This window comes from Peromyscus californicus, unplaced genomic scaffold (assembly GCF_007827085.1).
Source record: "Peromyscus californicus insignis strain IS unplaced genomic scaffold, ASM782708v3 Scaffold_22__1_contigs__length_63687245, whole genome shotgun sequence".
Classification (NCBI taxonomy): domain Eukaryota; kingdom Metazoa; phylum Chordata; class Mammalia; order Rodentia; family Cricetidae; genus Peromyscus; species Peromyscus californicus.
In genome coordinates, this window is record NW_026294525.1 from 7,776,744 (window position 1) to 7,793,885 (window position 17,142).

The following is a 17,142-nucleotide window of genomic DNA, read 5'->3' on the forward strand; positions in this document are numbered from 1 at the left end:
CTCCAGAAAACATGGCCAGAGCATCCTAATGGGAGACTGAGGGTAGCTAGGGCCGGGGGGTGTGACCACTAGCTAAGAAGGGGAGGAAAGGTAGGGTCCTCCCTGCTCCTATGGAGACCAGAGAAGGACTGAAGTGCCAGGGTCAGACCTTTCAGATAAAAGCATTTCATGCAACTGTGGAGGACACTGAGACTCACCACAATGATCTCAAATCAACATTTGACACTCCTAACAACTTACCAACCAGAAGTGTCTACCAATACCTTTTCTGCATATTAGTCTTTTAAGGAATTATTTGAGAATTTTAGTTTTGTGATATTTGTTTTCATCTAAAACAAATCTATTTTCATCTAAAACAAATACCCCGAATGTAGGAAATTGAGATTATCCTTTTATTTTAAAGTTAATTTAGAACTTGAATAATTTGCAACCACTTTGTGTTTGTTTAATAGATAATGTGCTATACAGTATTTACTGGCCAACTTTCTTTACACCACACAATTTACTGCTTTTACTTTTCTAAAAATAAATGCTTTACATTTAGAATTCCTAAACAGCAAGTATTCCTTTTTGTTTCCTCAATATTAAACATGGCCAAACATTTTTGTGGTGTGGGTGAAATGCTTGTGTACAGGCCTGAGGAGCAAAGTTCAGATCCCCAGCACCCACATAGAAGTCAAGCGAGTGTGGCAGCCTGGGAGGTGGAGACAGGGGTGGGGATGGTCACTGGACAAGATGGCTAGGTACAATAGCTGAACCAATGAGCCTTGGCTCCGTGAAAGACCTGAAAGACCTGCCTCATTAAAACAGAGAGCAGGAAGACACGGTTGTATACAAGGGTTTCATGTGTGAAGTCCCCTAACTGGCTAGACTTGGTGGTGCACACCTGTAATCCTAGCACTTGGGAAGCTGAGACAAGACGATTGGAAATTTGAGGACCACCTGGGCTACACAGTGACACCTGCCTGGGCTACACAGTGACCCCCGCCTGGGCTACGCAGTGACACCCGCCTGGGCTACACAGTGACACCCGCCTGGGCTACACAGTGACAACCACCTGGGCTGCACAGTGATGCCCTCCTGGGCTGCACAGTGACGCCCGCCTGGGCTGCACAGTGACCCCCGCCTGGGCTGCACAGTGACGCCCACCTGGGCTACACAGTGAGATCCTATGTCAAGGGGAAACATCTTCACAGGCAAAGTCATTCAGGTATTCTGTGCAGAGGTATTTTTAACAATGTTTGAGAGATGGTGATAGATGACAAGGGACAGAGAGTGAGTGTCACCCTTCTCTGCTAGGACATAGTGGTGCCCACATTCTTGGTCTCAGGGACCACACTGTCAAGGAGCATATAACGAACATTTACATTCCCAGAACACCTCTGAGAGACTCTAGCATAGAGCCCGGTGAACATCCCCCATCTCCTCTTCCAAGTTGCTGTTTAGCTAAGGTGTTGGTGCCTAAATTATTCTTTTGAAAACACGAAAATAAGAGAAAAGGACTTGCTAGTGTCCAGCAACTCTAGGTAGTTTCAAGGTCTCTTAAGCCACTCACCATTAGTATACATTGGAGAATTGTGGCCCACTCTGAAGCCACATTCACAGTAGCACCAGCTTGACTCAGGGCAGGAAGCCAGTTCCACACATAGACACTCACATGCATGTGTCACCTTGCACATACCAGTAGACAGACTCTTACACCCACAAGCACATCCTCCAGGAACATACCAGCACATATGACAATGCCCAAATTAGATCCACGCTTGGCATTTTTACTAGTAGAAATGAACCCCAAAACTTAAAAATGCTATTAGTTCCCTGGATATAATATATATATATGTATATATATACATACAAATATATATATAATATAATATATATCCCTGGATATATATAGTCTGAAGAATCCAAACCTCAAGGCCTATGTTTCCTGAGAAGAGAACTTTGTAGATTTACCAAAGTAAGTCTTGATAGAAATTTTAAACTTCAAGGAAGTAGGGCAAAGCTTCCCCAAATCTTATCAAAACTCCTTTTCTGTGAAAAGCCTTTAGCATGCATTTTGACAACTTACTGCATTTTCTATATTTCTGATGATTTGTAAATGCTTTTCTGCTTATCCCCAATAGTGGGATCCACTGAAAGTTCCAGAACACTCTTCAGAGCTGTTCTCTTTCCATCCCACCTTTCCTCTGGCTCCTGGTCCCTGCATTACTGGTGTTGACTATCTCTATAACAACTTAACACAATCTAGAGTCATTTTGGAAAAGGGAAAGTCTACTGAGAAAACGCTCTCCTCAGATTGACCTGTGGGAAAGTCTGTGGTGCGTTTTTCTTGATTGATGATTGATGTGGGAGGGCCCAGCCCACTGTGGGTGATGTCATCCCTGGACTGGTCCTGGGTTCTATAAGAAGGCAGGCTGAGCAAGCCATGGTGAACAAGCCAGTAAGCACAGCACACTCCTCCCTCTGCATCTGCTCCTGCCTCCAGTTTCCTGCCCTGTTTTCCCTCAGTGATGGACTTAGAAGCTGTAAGGTGAAATAAGTCCTGCTTGGGAGTTGTTTTGGGTCATGGTGTTTTATCACAGCAATAGAAACCCTAACTAAGACATTACCCAAGACTGAGCAGTGGGACCCTGTAGTCTACTTACTTGATATTATGAGCTCCTCATCAAGGATGATATGACTTCTTTCTGAGCATCCTGTCTGTTCTCCAAAGGGGGAATATTCCATTTCCTGCATGCAGGGCAGGCAGGCAGGGAGGCAGTCAATGTGGGAACTGGCCAGCTTACCATCTGCCCTGCCCTCTCCATCTCTGCTTCCTGATCCTTTCCCAGTGAGACACAGCTCCCCTGCAGCAGACCCCACTGCTGCTCCTCTTTGGTTTTCGGGTAAACACTGTTACATCAGTTCCTACATCCACCCCCATCTCTTGGTATAGCCAAAGCCTAGAACCTTAGGTCTCCTGAGCTCCATTTTCCTGCTCCTGGAATTTTCCTCATGGTCTTTCCATGATCTGGCAGCCTGTTCTCTGAAGGTCTCCTGCAGCCCACACAAACCTAACTCTCTGGAAAACTGAATGCTAACCTGAAACTAGTATCCTCGAAGCTGGAACAGAAGGCTCCCTGAGACTCCCTACCCCAGAGACAGCGTCCTCTAACTCAGTGGTTCTCAACCCGTAGGTTATAACCCCTTTGTGTGTCATATATCAGACATCCTGTGTATCAGATATTTACATTACAGTTCATAACAGCAGCAAAATTACAGTTATGAAGTAGCAACAAAAATAATTTTATGGTTGGGGAGGTCACCACAGCATGAGGAACTGTTTTAAAGGGTCACAGCCTTAGGAAGGTTGAGAACTACTGCTCTGGCTGATGGTAAAAGCAGCCTAAGCAAACCAGAAGACTCCTCAGACTGCAGGTTCTTTATGCCCCTTCCACGGACACCAAGGGTTGGAGATGCAGTCCACAGTTTTTCCAGAGCCCCTATTGTCTAGGATGAGAAGGGGCCAGATCTGTGGGAATGTGGTGTGCATGGAACACAGACATTTGCGGAGCCTCCAAGTGTTAGGCATCCCCTACATCTATGTGGTGTGTGCGCACGTGCATATCCGCACAAGAGCAACAAACACAGAACTCGATGTGATTCAGTCTTCATTCCTTCCTACCGAGTGGCTCTTGTGGACCTCAGGACACTGCTAGCTTCCACAGTAGATTTCTCCCATCACAAGTCAAGCCACAAGCTGTAGTGGCTTCAAGGCCACCTTTGCAGGAGAACTGCCCAAGCTGGGCAAGGATGGATGTAGAGAACTTACACAGAGATAAAGTAAACGGAATGTCAGATGGCAATGGACCCAGCACTCTTGAGGTGACAGACGCTCCTGCAGGAAGCTGCGTGACGTTGAAGCCTACATCCAAGGCTTATGGTAAAGACTTGACCATTCTTATCAGGGAGGTGACAATGGAGTGTCCAGGCCTGACCTGCCGATAAAGAGAACAGGAGGACCACCGCACCCTGGCTATAGTGAGCCCGCCGCATCCTCTCCCAGCGTGCCATGGGGAGAAGAAATTGGAAAGGCCGGCACTTCTGAGGATGTGGATTTCAGCCAGGGTGCCCAGTAGGAAAGAGGAAGTGAAAGACTCCAGATGAAGGAAGTGTATCCCAAGCTGTGTGGCTTCTTCCCAGATACCCTGCCTCTGACTCCTACCCTTCAAAGACTAAAACAGGAGGCTCATGAATTCAGAACCAAGCTTGGCCACATAGCATGACCCTGTCTCAGTATATATCTATATGGACAGAGAGATGGCTCAGAGGTTAAGAGCACTGGCTGCTTTTGTAGGGAACCTCCCTCCACAGGTACTTCAGGCACAATACTATACACATAAAGTACAAATGAATCTTCTAAAAATTAAAAAAAAGAATATATAAATGTAAAAATAAAGTTACATTTCCCTGGACAATTTTGGATAAGTCTGAGTGGGAAAATAATACTTTTTAGGTTGAACTAAACATGTCTAAGCTGCCACACTCCCTTTGCACCCCGACCTCCAGACTCCCCTCTTCCTCTGTTGTCTAGAGCATTCAAACATGGGTGTCAGAGACACGGAGTAAGGGACAGCAAGAGACTTACACAAAGTCGTCTCCGCCCAATAAAAATGCTGGCTAAGAGGCCAAGGCAGCGTAAAACAAATCAAAATTTTTCAAGGGGCTTCGATGCAAGATGCCTCTGCTGCTCTTAATGCGGTTTGGTTGCTCCAGGGAAGCAAGTTAATGTTCCTGTGTTATTGTGTTTCTATCCCATGCAAAAGGAGACAGTCCTGGGGGGGATTAGCATTAATTATTACCAAACGATCTTTGCCTCTGTCATCAAAATATAAGCGATGAAATCTCTGCTTTCCATACACAGCAAATTTATTAAAGAACATTTAACCCATGCAGAGATTTCCAGCTAGAGATAAATGTCAGCTGTGTCTGTGTTTTATAAATACTCTTTTTTGCCTCTTCAGTGGTTTGTGTTTTATTTGTTTGTTTGCTTGCTTGTTTCAGAAAACAATGAATCCATCAGATAGGCTCTTTCAAAGCAAGCTCATTTTAAACTGAGCTGGTTTATAAAAGTAGACACTGCTTAGCTGAGAATGTAAGTTTAGATAATTTGTTACTTGAAAAGTCTTAAGAGGCCGGGCAGTGGTGGCCCATACCTTTAATCCCAACACCCAAAAGGCAGAGGTGGGTGGATCTCTGTGAGTTTGAGGCCACCCTGGACAGAGCAAGTTCCAGAACAGCCAGAGCTACACAGAGAAACTCTGTCTCGGAAAAAAAAAAAAAGAAGAAGAAGAAGAAGAAGAAGAAGAAGAAGAAGAAGAAGAAGAAGAAGAAGAAGAAGAAGAAGAAGAAGAAGAAGAAGAAGAAGAAGAAGAAGAAAGAAAAGAAAAACGAAAAAGGAAGAAGAAAGAAAAAGTGTTAAGAGTGTTAGTTTAATAAGAATCCTGAGGCTGAGGATGGAGATGAATAGGTAGAGTGCCTGCCTGGCGTGTGCAAAGCCCTGGTATGGATTCCTAGCACACCAGCATGGTGACCCACACCTATATCCCAGCACTTAGGAGTGTGAGCAAGGGAATCAGAAATCCAAGGTCATACTCACATACATAGGAAATTTAAATCAGCCTGGACTGCATGAGATCCTGTCTCAACAAAAAGAGTTGGGGCGGGGATGAAAGGAATCCAGCATCTCTCCATCCCAGTGTTTTGAGGTCATAAGGGAGCTACTCAAGCTCTCTCCTGCCTCAGTTTCCTCAACTGCACAATGAGGTCTTGTCTGTCCCTGTGACCCTCAGCATTGTCACTCGCTCATGCTGCTATAACCAGGTGCAGACCAGCTAGCACGGGCTTCAGCTTACCAGGCCTGTGGAGGTGCTCACGGCGGTGCTAGCTCAGGCAGGTAGAGAGAGGGCTAGTGGTCAGCCACAGCCATCAGCCAGCTGCCCTGGCTTGTCTTCTCGTTTTCACTCAAGTTCCCACCTTAAATTGCTCACCAAATCAGCTATTGGACAGAGAGACTGTCACCTTACAGGCTTGTGTTTAATTGGAATAGGAAGGCACTTCAGGTTGTGGACAGAGACCCAGAATGCCCTCTATAGACAGGTGCATGGGTCCCACAACAGCTATTCCAGGTATCACTTCTCAGCCATTAAGCCAAGTTCAAGTGCAATAGCTGTTCTGAGTAGCAGATCTCTAAACTACAGTTATTCTAATTGTACTGTTCATGCGCACATAGAAATAGTTATTCAGATAACACAAAATAGAGTTCCTGCCTTATAAGGGACAAAGCAAGCAAAAGGACACCTTTGTTGTTTGGCACACGGGATGGGATTGTAAGCAAGTTCTTATTTGAGTTCTTTGTTTTGGTTTGGTTTTTTTGGTTGGTTTTTCCCTCAGTTTTGGCTTAATTTGCAAGAATCATCTCCAGCCTTCTACTTTCATGTAGAGCTTCACCTAATCATTCATGACAAACAGCTATCTCTACTTAGGAGGTAATTACACTGTCTCCTGAGGCGGCAATTAATTACTGTGGCTGACAGGAAGTTATTCAGTATCTAACCTCAACCCTTGATGAAGTCTCAATCCAATATATCATGTAGCAACTTCTCATGTGATGTTCTCCAAGTCTCACAGACTTCAAATATGTTGGTCGCCCTGGGGCCAGTGGGACCCTATTTGTATGCAACTAGTGGATATGGCTTGGGAGGCCCTTTTACTCTGCTGTGCTCTTGGGACCTCGCCTCAGTTTGAGCTTTGGGGTTCCTATCTTGTTCCCGCTGTCACTGGAATACCCAACACTATATTTGGAGACTCCCAGAATACTGGCCTCCTCTATAGTCTTCAGGAGCCCACCTATCTTCCAATGGGCTTTGGAGCAATAATAAATAGCTCCTGGAGGGGACTGGAGGCCTCAATACATTCCCACAGCTTATGCCAAAATAAGAGATATTTGTGCCAGGAAGTATTTATTAGTAAATTAAAGGGGGCAACTAGAAAATACCTAGTAGAATAAAATCCTCATTTCATGAGTTGCTAAATTGCCTTGCCACGTCACAGATAAAAGCCCCTGTCCCACAAGATTCCTGCAACAGTCACATTCTATGCATGTATCTAGGTAAATTTCCCCATCACAAGTGAGTGTTAAGCTGTTAATATGTATGAAGTGATTTAGAGTATTAAAAGCTTTCTAAAACACTGGCTCAGATTAGGAGAATTTATTCAAGTTAATTCTGAGTCTTGGGGGACTCAGAGAAAAGGAAATGTTTTAAAACAGCATTATTTTAAGGGGACCACAGTGTCCTGAGTAACCTAAGCTGGCCTAGAGAAAAGGCTTTCTGTGCAGGATATCCCACCGAAGGTCTCTGGTACTCATTCATGGCACAGGCAAAAAGGGAACTTCTACTCTGGGAGGGAGATCTCCCAGAGAAGATGAGAGGCAGACACTCTGTATAGCAATGACTTGGCCTGAGTAGGAGAATTAGAACACGAAGGGGAGAGACTGCTTCAGGCTCCTGAGTTTGCAGCATCCTGGACTCCTCTAAGCAGATTTTAAAAGATGCCCTTTGCAATGGCCATTCTTGGTTGCCAACTTGACTATATCTGGAATTAGCTAAAACCCCAAAACAGAGGGCAAACCTGTGAGAGATCTTTACTTGATTTGAAGTGGGAGGAGTCACTTCTAATCCAGATCTTTGAGACAGGAAGACAACAACCTTTAATCTGAATCTTTTGAGCTGGGAAAACCCACCTCTAATTCAGGCCACACCTTCTGCTAGAAGCCTATATGAGGACATGGAAGAAGGAAGCTTTTGTTCTTTGCCTGCTTGCTTTCACTCACTAGCAAATCTATTTCTTCATTGACATTAGAACCTACTTCTTCAGGCTTCTGGCATATACTGAAGATCAGCTGAGATATTCAGCCCCATGGACTGAGCAACTACTGGATTCTTGAACTTTTCATTCATAGCCATCATTGTTACCACAGCCTATAAGTCATTCTAATAAATCTTCTTTCTATATCTATAAAGTGATTCATTCTATAAGTTCTGTTACTCTAGAGAACCCTGACTAACACACCATTTGTGTCTCCCAGTATGCCTCAGGCAGGCATCAGATGGATGTAGGACTTGGCCAGCAGGTAGCATCTTGCTGTGAATTAAAAGGCATCTCTCCCATATGGGTATGGCCCCTACCAGCTGGCAAATCCAGAAAGGGACTCCCTGTGGGTAGAGTTATCCAAACAATGTGTAAATCACACAAAAGAACACAAATATGGTTCAAAATCATATTTGAGATATATGTGTGTGTGTGTGTGTGTGTGTGTGTGTGTGTGTGTGTGTGTATTGAATAAACCAAATTTATACCAGGGCCTGTGGCAATATGGCCCATGTTGCAGTTATATTTGAGAATTTCTAATTATATTTAATTATTATAATTTCTAATTATATTTTAGAATTTCTAAATATCATAGCCAATAAAGAATTGATTAACAGGACAGAAAGGAAGGTTATAAGAGACACATTGACTATTTTACTTTGTATTCAAGAAACTTGGTGGCATAAATAAGATGCAATTGTCCTAGAATCTAGTTCAATGCAGAAAGTGACTGAAATTTGCTGAATGTGTGTCTGTATACATATGTTGTACACATATGTTGTACATACATGTGCTGGACTCTGGAGGTAGCAGAACCAGTTCCTAGAAGCCACTTATGCCCAACTGTGTTAGTTAAGGTTCTCAAAAGAAACAGAAATGATAGAATAAATGAATATAAGATATAGATATATATGAAAGAGAGAGATATGTAATATATATGTACACACAAACATATATAGAGAGAGATATAGCTATAGATATAGATTTATTAGACTGGATCACAGGCTGTGGTCTAGCTAATCCAACAACAGCTATCTCACAGTGGAAAGGCCAAGAATCTGGTAGTTGTTAATACACAATGCTGATGTGTCAGCAGTCCCAACCTGGTGCTGGGGTTCTAGAGGTTTCCTGAAGAGCTGCAGATCTTTAGTCTAGGTTGGAATCTCACAGACATTGGTTCTAATATTGGTAATGGGATGCCTCAGCAACAGCATAGATTAACTTGTCGGTGAGACTGAGGGCAAGGAGACAAAAAGCAAAAGGTTCCATCTCCCATGGCCTTTTATCCAGACTGCCACCACAAGGTATGGCCCAGACTTAAGATGTGTCTTCCTGCCTCAAATATTCTGATTAAGAAAATCCCTCACAGAAGTGCCTAGCTTCTTGGGTTTTAGTTGACTGTGGTTGTAGTCAACTTGACAACTGATACTGGCCATCAGAACATCTTTTTCCATCTCTGCTCAGGAACTTCATGTTGATGTCATGAAACAGACCATGCCAAGAGCACTTGTGGGGTTGGCTCTTTTTTATGGGGGAGGCTAGAGAGAAGATGACCTGTAAGTGCACTGTCTGTGGTATATGATTATTATATAGTCCAGCAGAGGTCGCTGAAGGACATGGTACTAAGTTGTATTTGTAGGCTGCCTTGGGTAACAGACAACCAACATCTGTCATTTCATCTTTGGAGTTGTGTTGTATATTCCATATATTTGGGTCATCAATATAACTAGAACACTTTTTATGCATGTATCAATAGCATCATCTGAGATATCATCAAATTGACTCACCTAGAGCCAATTTATAATCCTATTTTTGTCAGTTACATCTGTTGATTATTTGATAGTCAAGTAACAGCCAACACATTCTTAGAATCTTTGGGTAGAACACAAATTTGTAGATTAAAATAGTTGCATTTCTAATATGCATTGGATATAATAATTATTCCAAAATTATTACTTTATGTGCATGAGTGGTTTGCTTGGGTGTATGTCTGTGTACCACACAGATGCAGCTCATGCAGAAACCAGAACAGGATGTTGGATCCCCTGAGACTGGAATAACAAATGATGGTGAACTGTCGTGTAGGTACTGGGAATTAAACCTGGGTCCTCTGCAAGAACAGCCAGTACAGCTCCTCAGCCAGTTCTCCATCCCCTGAATGTAACAGTTTTAATAACATAGCCTTTAAAGATCTCAAGTGCTGAAACATTGAGTCCACATGGGAGCTCCTCCTTTGTTCTTACAACATTTAGGTTTTGAAAACTGACTGACTCTTTCTCTTTCCTGATAGTCTAAACTTTTCTTGTTTTCTTTCTGATCCTTTTCCCTTCTCTCTGATGTTATAGAAAAAACTATCTTTCTGGTTCACTGTCTACAAGGGATGATATTACCATCATATTTTTACACCGTTGCCTTCTGAAGCAGTCACTGAATTCTTCCCGTAATCTCTCTTGCATCTCTGGTTAATCTTTCAGAAACACATTCAGGTAATTCAAGCTGCAGCTTCTGTGACTGAAGCATATACAAAGTTTTGAAGAATGGGAACAATCAGGGAGGTTCATGGGACTGGAATTCATTTAGCAGGCCTTCAAGGAATACAGCTTTCCAATTTGCTTTTCCTTGTGGTGCCATCCTTGGCTTTCCTGTCTTCCCAGAACCGCTCAGTGCCCAGCCTCCTTGTCAAGCCTTCTCTGGAGACACTTCACATATATCCCATGCTTGCTCATTGTAAGCCCAGTGCTTGCTGAAGCTCACGGCACAGTAGCTAGAAGCGCCCCCACACTATCTGAAACCAATGCAGAATCAATGGTAAAAGCCTTGAGGGACATTTTTAATAACTTTGGAGTCTGGTTTGCTCCTTAATTTCCAACATGAAATCAAGGGCTCCTTGTAGTAGGAAAGGATTAGACTTAAACCATCTTAAACTTAAAATGAAGACAGAATTCAATAGTCATTGTGACTACACAGCATCAGAAGTAGTCACGACGGATGGGAAGACTCCAGCTCTGCAGAGTGAATCAGCAGCTTAGCCAGTTCAAGCCAGAAGTACCAATCAGAAAGCAGGAGCTTAGGTTGATAAAAATTATGTCAGATGGCAAGACATTGACTCGTCGACAGATGCCACTCAAAACCTAAAGGATTCCAGCTGCTGGAGAAGCCGTTCATTATGCATTACAGCCAAAGTTACTGAGCATGCCCTTTCCCCCATTTCCAATTGCCTGGCGCTTTGTGTTTTCAGTCCTTAGAGTGTCACGCTGTAGTTACCAGTCCCTAAGGTGAGATACTCTCCATGCCAAACAGCCATGTTTGTCAGCAGTGGGGCACAGTTTTAGTTTCATGTTCGGGTAATCTACAAACCTGTAACCTATCACCATGCAACCACCAGGATTTGGTGACATATTGGGAAGGCAGGTTTTTAATGGAGAATATCAGGTTAGACTCTTCTGTCCATTTGAAATCTAAAGCTGCTTTTTATTACAAAATGAATGTTTTCATTGTGTGTGATATTATGTTACACAAGGACATTTTCACGTAAGCATACGTTGAATATCGAGCATATTCCCCCATAAGCCCCTGCCTTCACTTTTCTCCCCTTTGTCCCATCTCATTTATCCCCCTTACACTCATACCAGGCATGTGCAACCTGTCACCTGCCGGCCACATACATCCCAGGATGGCTGAGACTGCAACCTAGCGGACCTGTAGATGACAGTGCTCTATCATGTCAACAGGTTGGACGTCCCTGCCAGACAGTTTTGCCTCCACTTCATGTCCTTCGTGTTGTGTGATGCTCTCTTCCTACAGCCGCAATAAAACACTCTACAAAAGGGAGAAAGGCTTTCTGTCGGCTCACAGTCCAGCCCAGTGGGGAAGTCAAGAGTGCAGGAGCATGGAGCATCTACATGCAGCTTCTACACTAGAGAGTGATGACTTCATGCATGCTGCTCAGTTCCCTGTGTCCGTCTAGTCCACCCAGGGTCCCACTGAAGGAGCAGCCCCACCCACACTGTACAGGTCTTCCCAACCTACTTACTGCAATCAAGATAATCCCCACAGTCATTCCCAATGGCCTGTCTCCCAGGCGACCCTACAGTCTATCAAGTTCACAACACTAACCATTGCATATACATACATGGCTCTCCGTATCCATTTAAAACCTCGGACCCATGTGTGAGAGAAAACATGATATAAGTGTTTCTGAGTTTGGTTTAATTCACGTAATATGATTATCTTCAGTTGTATCCATTTCCTCACAAATAATATAACTTTGTTCTTATGCTCAAAAGCCACACTTTAAAAATATTGCTGATACTTATTTCTTGTTATTGCTGTAAAATTCTTACAAACTTGAGGACTTAAGCTATCTCAAACTTGTTATTATAACATTTAGATGGGCTAGAAATTTAATATGGCTCTAAATGGGCTAAAACTGGGGTGTGGGCAGGGCTGTGTTCATTTTCAAGGTTCTATACAGAATTCCTTTTCTAGCTTCTAATAAATGTCTTCCGTCTTGTGATCCCTTCCTCCATGTACAAGGCCAGCAAGGTTCCCTCTCCCTGCCCTTTCCTGCTATCCCCCACCCCTGCAACCCCTCCAGGCAGGAAGGGGTTTCTTCTGTGAACGATCTGTGGACTTACATTGGCTTCGCCCAAATACAGACGGGCCTCTCCATCCTGAAGTCTACAGCTCTAGTCCCATCTGCAGAGTCCTTTCGCTATGTTGGGTACCACTACATCTTTGGGTTCTGGGAATAAATGCACCAGCATCTCTTGAGGGACCATCATTCCACTGATCACACCCTTCATAAGAGACCACTTAAAAATAACCATCCCTATAGGTATGGCTGTATCTCAAGCCCAGCTACCGGGAAGCTGCTTATGATGCTCCATGGTCCTTCACACACAGATGGAAGGTTTTTCTTGACTTGGATGCTATACTCACTACCTCTCTCCCCAGTCACTCTGCAGATATCAGTCACAAAACCTCAACAACATATAGAAATCCAACTCTTTTTACTCCCAAGTCTTTGGTCCAGGTAGACACTCTGCTCCTGCTGATTTGGTCAGGGCTTACCTCAGTTGTCCCTAGCCAGCCAGTCAGTGGGTGGGCTAGTGGCAGCCTAGCTGGGAAGCCTAGCTCATCTGTCACATGAGGCCCTTCCTGCAGGGCCACCTGATCCTTGTGGTAGGGACTGGAAGCCGAGAGGGCCGAGGTGGGCAAGGTCCCCTGAGCTACAATGTATCAGTTTTACCCCATTATTCTAGCCATATCACAAGACTATTCTGTCTTCAGAGAGTGGCATGTAAGACCCTATGTATTGATAGGAGAACTTTATAAAGCCAGGATGGGAATAAGGACCATTTTGTAAACAGCTGTGCCTCAGAAACAAATTGGAACTTTGCATGAACTTAGGATGCCTTTTCCAAATCTAGGTTGACATTCCTCAAATGTGAATCCAGGGACCAACTGTGCTTGTGAGGATGAGAATGTGATCCTCCCTGGCCTTGAAAGCAGAACAATATGTACTGACTTGGTCCTTGCCTCAAATCCTGCAGGTGCTCAGACTTTCTACAGAGATTGTAGTAGATATCCAATGATTATGAAAGAATGGTCTTAGGGGATGAATAATATAAATATAATTTGCCATTCTTCTTATTGTGCTTCAGAGTCTGGAAATCTCAGAGATGGTCAGTGATAGGATGGAAGTTCTAGGTGGAAACAATTTGTCATCTCATTTACTATGCAATAGATTTTCCTTCTACCCTGATGTCATTTGCTGTCCACTTTTATGAGAGTGGGTAATACGGCCATTTTAAATCTGGTTTAGAATGAGGTGATCTGAAAACATATAAACATTCCCAAACCTGTTAAAACTAGTAAAGACTTAGCTCTTGGTGCTGATGTCTCAAAGCAATGCAGTGAAATGGGCGTGACTTTAATTGGTTCTATTTTTATTAGCCTTGCCTTTACTGTGTGTCACACACAGACAGATGCACACGCTCTAAATAAATAACGCCCCCCCCCAACATGGACTTACTCATCTTTAGTTAAAGCTGTGTCATTTCGTGTCCATGTGGACCTGGGAAAGTCACTTCATCTCTGTGTGTGGGTCTGACAGGAACAGCAGTAACATTAACGTGGAAGGAGGAGAAATTTTGAGGTCTAAGGCAGCAGGAAGAGAGCACCTACCTGGGAACCTGGATCGCCCAGTACTCCATCACACATGAGGTTGGAGTCCCGTGACTGGGCCTCACTCCAGTCAATAATCTGTCAGTGTTCCCTCCCCAGAGGAAGAGGAACTCTGCTGTCCCATAAAGAAGGCACCACGATTGCACAAGGGCCAGGTTTCCTAAGGTGTCTGTAACAAACCTGGTTGGATCCCCTCTCACACACAGAAGGGAACATCTCCAGTGCTCAGATGTCCTCAGCTGGGACTTGAGCAGGGAAGTAACTCATCAATGTGAGGAAAACGTGCTGGTTCATGGGCCCCAAGAGCACAAACCAGGAGCAGGGGCGCACCACCCTCTCTTCCCTTCCAGCAGTTTTATCCTTCTGGATGCTGCAAGGACCATGGATCCTGTCACTGATTTTAATGTGCTTGCCTCCTTGTAATCTTTTGGGAGGAAAAACTGGCTTTGGGCATCATGGGCTAGTTCCACTAGACTGCCCACGGAAGAGGAGCAGCCATGCAGAACCCCAGGTCAGCTTCCAGCTCCTGGCCTGTTGGTCCTCGTCTTGTAGCAGTTAGAAAACAAAGCAGAAATTGGGATGCACAGAGTCCTGCTTCAACAGTCCTCTGACTGGAAACCAGTCTATGGAGAATGTCTGCAGGTCCTGTGAGAGAGGGACCTTCACCCTAGGTCCTGAGGAAGGTCATGTTGGGCTCAGACACCTACTCAGGCCTCAGATCTTGCAGAATAATTTTTTTGTGTGTCTGAAAGGCTTACAATCATCTTGCCACAAAAAATAAAAATTAAAAAAAAAGTTTTTTAATGATTTGCCTGCAGGTAAGTGGCCCAACCACATGATGCAGTACTCACAGAGGCCAGAAGAAGGTGTTGGATACCCTGGACCTGGGGTTGCGACAGTTGTGAGCCACCATGTGTATGTGGGAACCTTTCCCAGGACCTCTACAAGAGCAGCAAGTGCTCTTACCCACTGAGCTGAATCTCTAGCCCCAGCCATCTTGTCTTTAAAGAATGGCCTTACTACACACACACACACACACACACACACACACACACACACACACACACACATACACACAAATGCTGTGATTCCAAAGTCTTATTTCACACTTAGGGACTGAAACATCATTTACTTAGACAGAAGAGAAAGAAAATCAAACTAAAACAAACACATTTGATGTTTTGAAATATGTGTGTTTTTAAGAAAAACACGCTTTAGAATTTCCCATCAAACCTCCTGTGAATCTCTTACATCAAAGAGATGTGGGGACCACAGCCAGTTCCTCCAGCCTGACAGGCTCCATCCTGCTACGCCCACTCATCTGGGAGGAGAGCAGAAGGTTCCAATCCAAGAGGGAGACTCTCATTATGCTTGTACACTGATAATAAGTGAAGCTATAGTCTTGAAAACCCTGGATCTTCAGGGGTTCTTTGAAGATGCACTTCTTCACTGCCTGGAGCTAGTGCTTCTCTGTTTGGTACCTGATGCGTCACAGCATGTGTGAACAGAGAAGGCTGCGGTTGTCTGGGGAAGCTCAGTTATGAGGACAGTATTCCATCTGGAATTCCAAACCTTCAGATTAACCCTGTTTGAGCTGTCACCGCTGCTCAGGCTAAAGATGGTTTTGAGACACCTTCTGATGGATCCACAAAGCAAGGCTTTCTCCTGGAGAAAACTGAGTTCTGAACGGTTCTGTCTGTTAGGAAAGAAGTGCCTGGTGTGTGCTGGGCATCCTGTAGGTGCTAGAGACAAGACCAGGTGGTCCCAGCGAGCCATCTCCTAGGTAGTCCCAGCCTGCTTTTAGAAGTACAATAACACATAATTCACAAAATGACTATTATTTACCATGTTTTTTTACAATAGTGAAAATAAAGGGTTTTGTATGAAAAAATGATGATGGTGATGGTGATGATGATGATGGTGATGATGATGGTGATAATGATGGTAATGGTGATGATGGTGATAATGATGGTGATGATGATGTTGGTGGTGGTGATGATGATGATGTTGGTGGTGATGATGATGATATTGATAACCTTCACAACTGTTCCTTTTATAAATATTTGTGTATGTCTAGGAATTCATACCTCTTTAAAACACAACCTGGTGTAGGGGAATTTTCAAATATGGAGGGCAGAGGAGCCTCACAGAATGGTCACATTAGGGGTTCACACTTCCCATGTTTGGGAATTTGTGGGGGAGACTGAACACAATTCACTCTGTGAAAAATCATAATAATAATAGTAATAATAATAATAGTTAAGGAAATTAACAAAAACTGACTGGATAGAAATCATATTTGTAAAAGGAAAACAGAAGAGAGAAGGCCATTCAGGAGGTGGCTCAGTGGGTAAAGCACCTGCTGCATAAGCATAAGGCCCTGAGTTTGAATCCCCAGGACCCGTGTGAAGTCATGTACAGTAGCACATTCCTAGAATCCCAGTGCTCCTATGGCCACATGGGCGGCAGAGACAGGAGAAGCTCCAGGACTTTGCAGGACAGTCGTGGGCAACAAAGGAGACCCTGCCTAAGGACACTGGAGTTTGTCCTCTGACCTCCACACACGCATGTGCATGCCTACGTGTGCTTGCACGCATTTGAATGTACCGTGTACACCTACACATGCACAAAGATTTCAAAAGAAGGGGAAAAAGAGAAAAGCATACTGTATAATAAATATTTAATCCCCGCAGAATTCAATTTTAAACTTTGTCACCTCATTGAAGACATAAAAATGGAGAAATACTTTTTCCACACCCTAGCAGTGGGGACACACAGATACAGGGCAGTACTAGTGACCCCATGCCTCATCACATAGCTACTTCTGTGGTGATGACTAGTGGAGGCATGTCACAATATGTCTACTGAAAAGTGACTCTATGGTAAGAAGGACAGTTAGTGTGACTCAACATACTGTGTGTGTGTGTGTATGTACGTATTTTGTCAAGGAAATGTGATTTTATTTTTATTCCATGTTATATTAGTTCTGTTTCTGTTGCTGTGATGAAATTCAACTTAGGGAAGGGTTTGTTTGCTTAT

At 43.8% G+C, this 17,142-nt stretch overlaps 1 protein-coding gene across 2 annotated transcripts in view; it reads left to right on the plus strand.

Moving 5' to 3' along the window:
• Positions 1–17,142, plus strand: part of Prkn (parkin RBR E3 ubiquitin protein ligase) — a 1,215,691-nt gene that overhangs the window by 1,040,866 nt on the left and 157,683 nt on the right. The window lies entirely within an intron of this gene.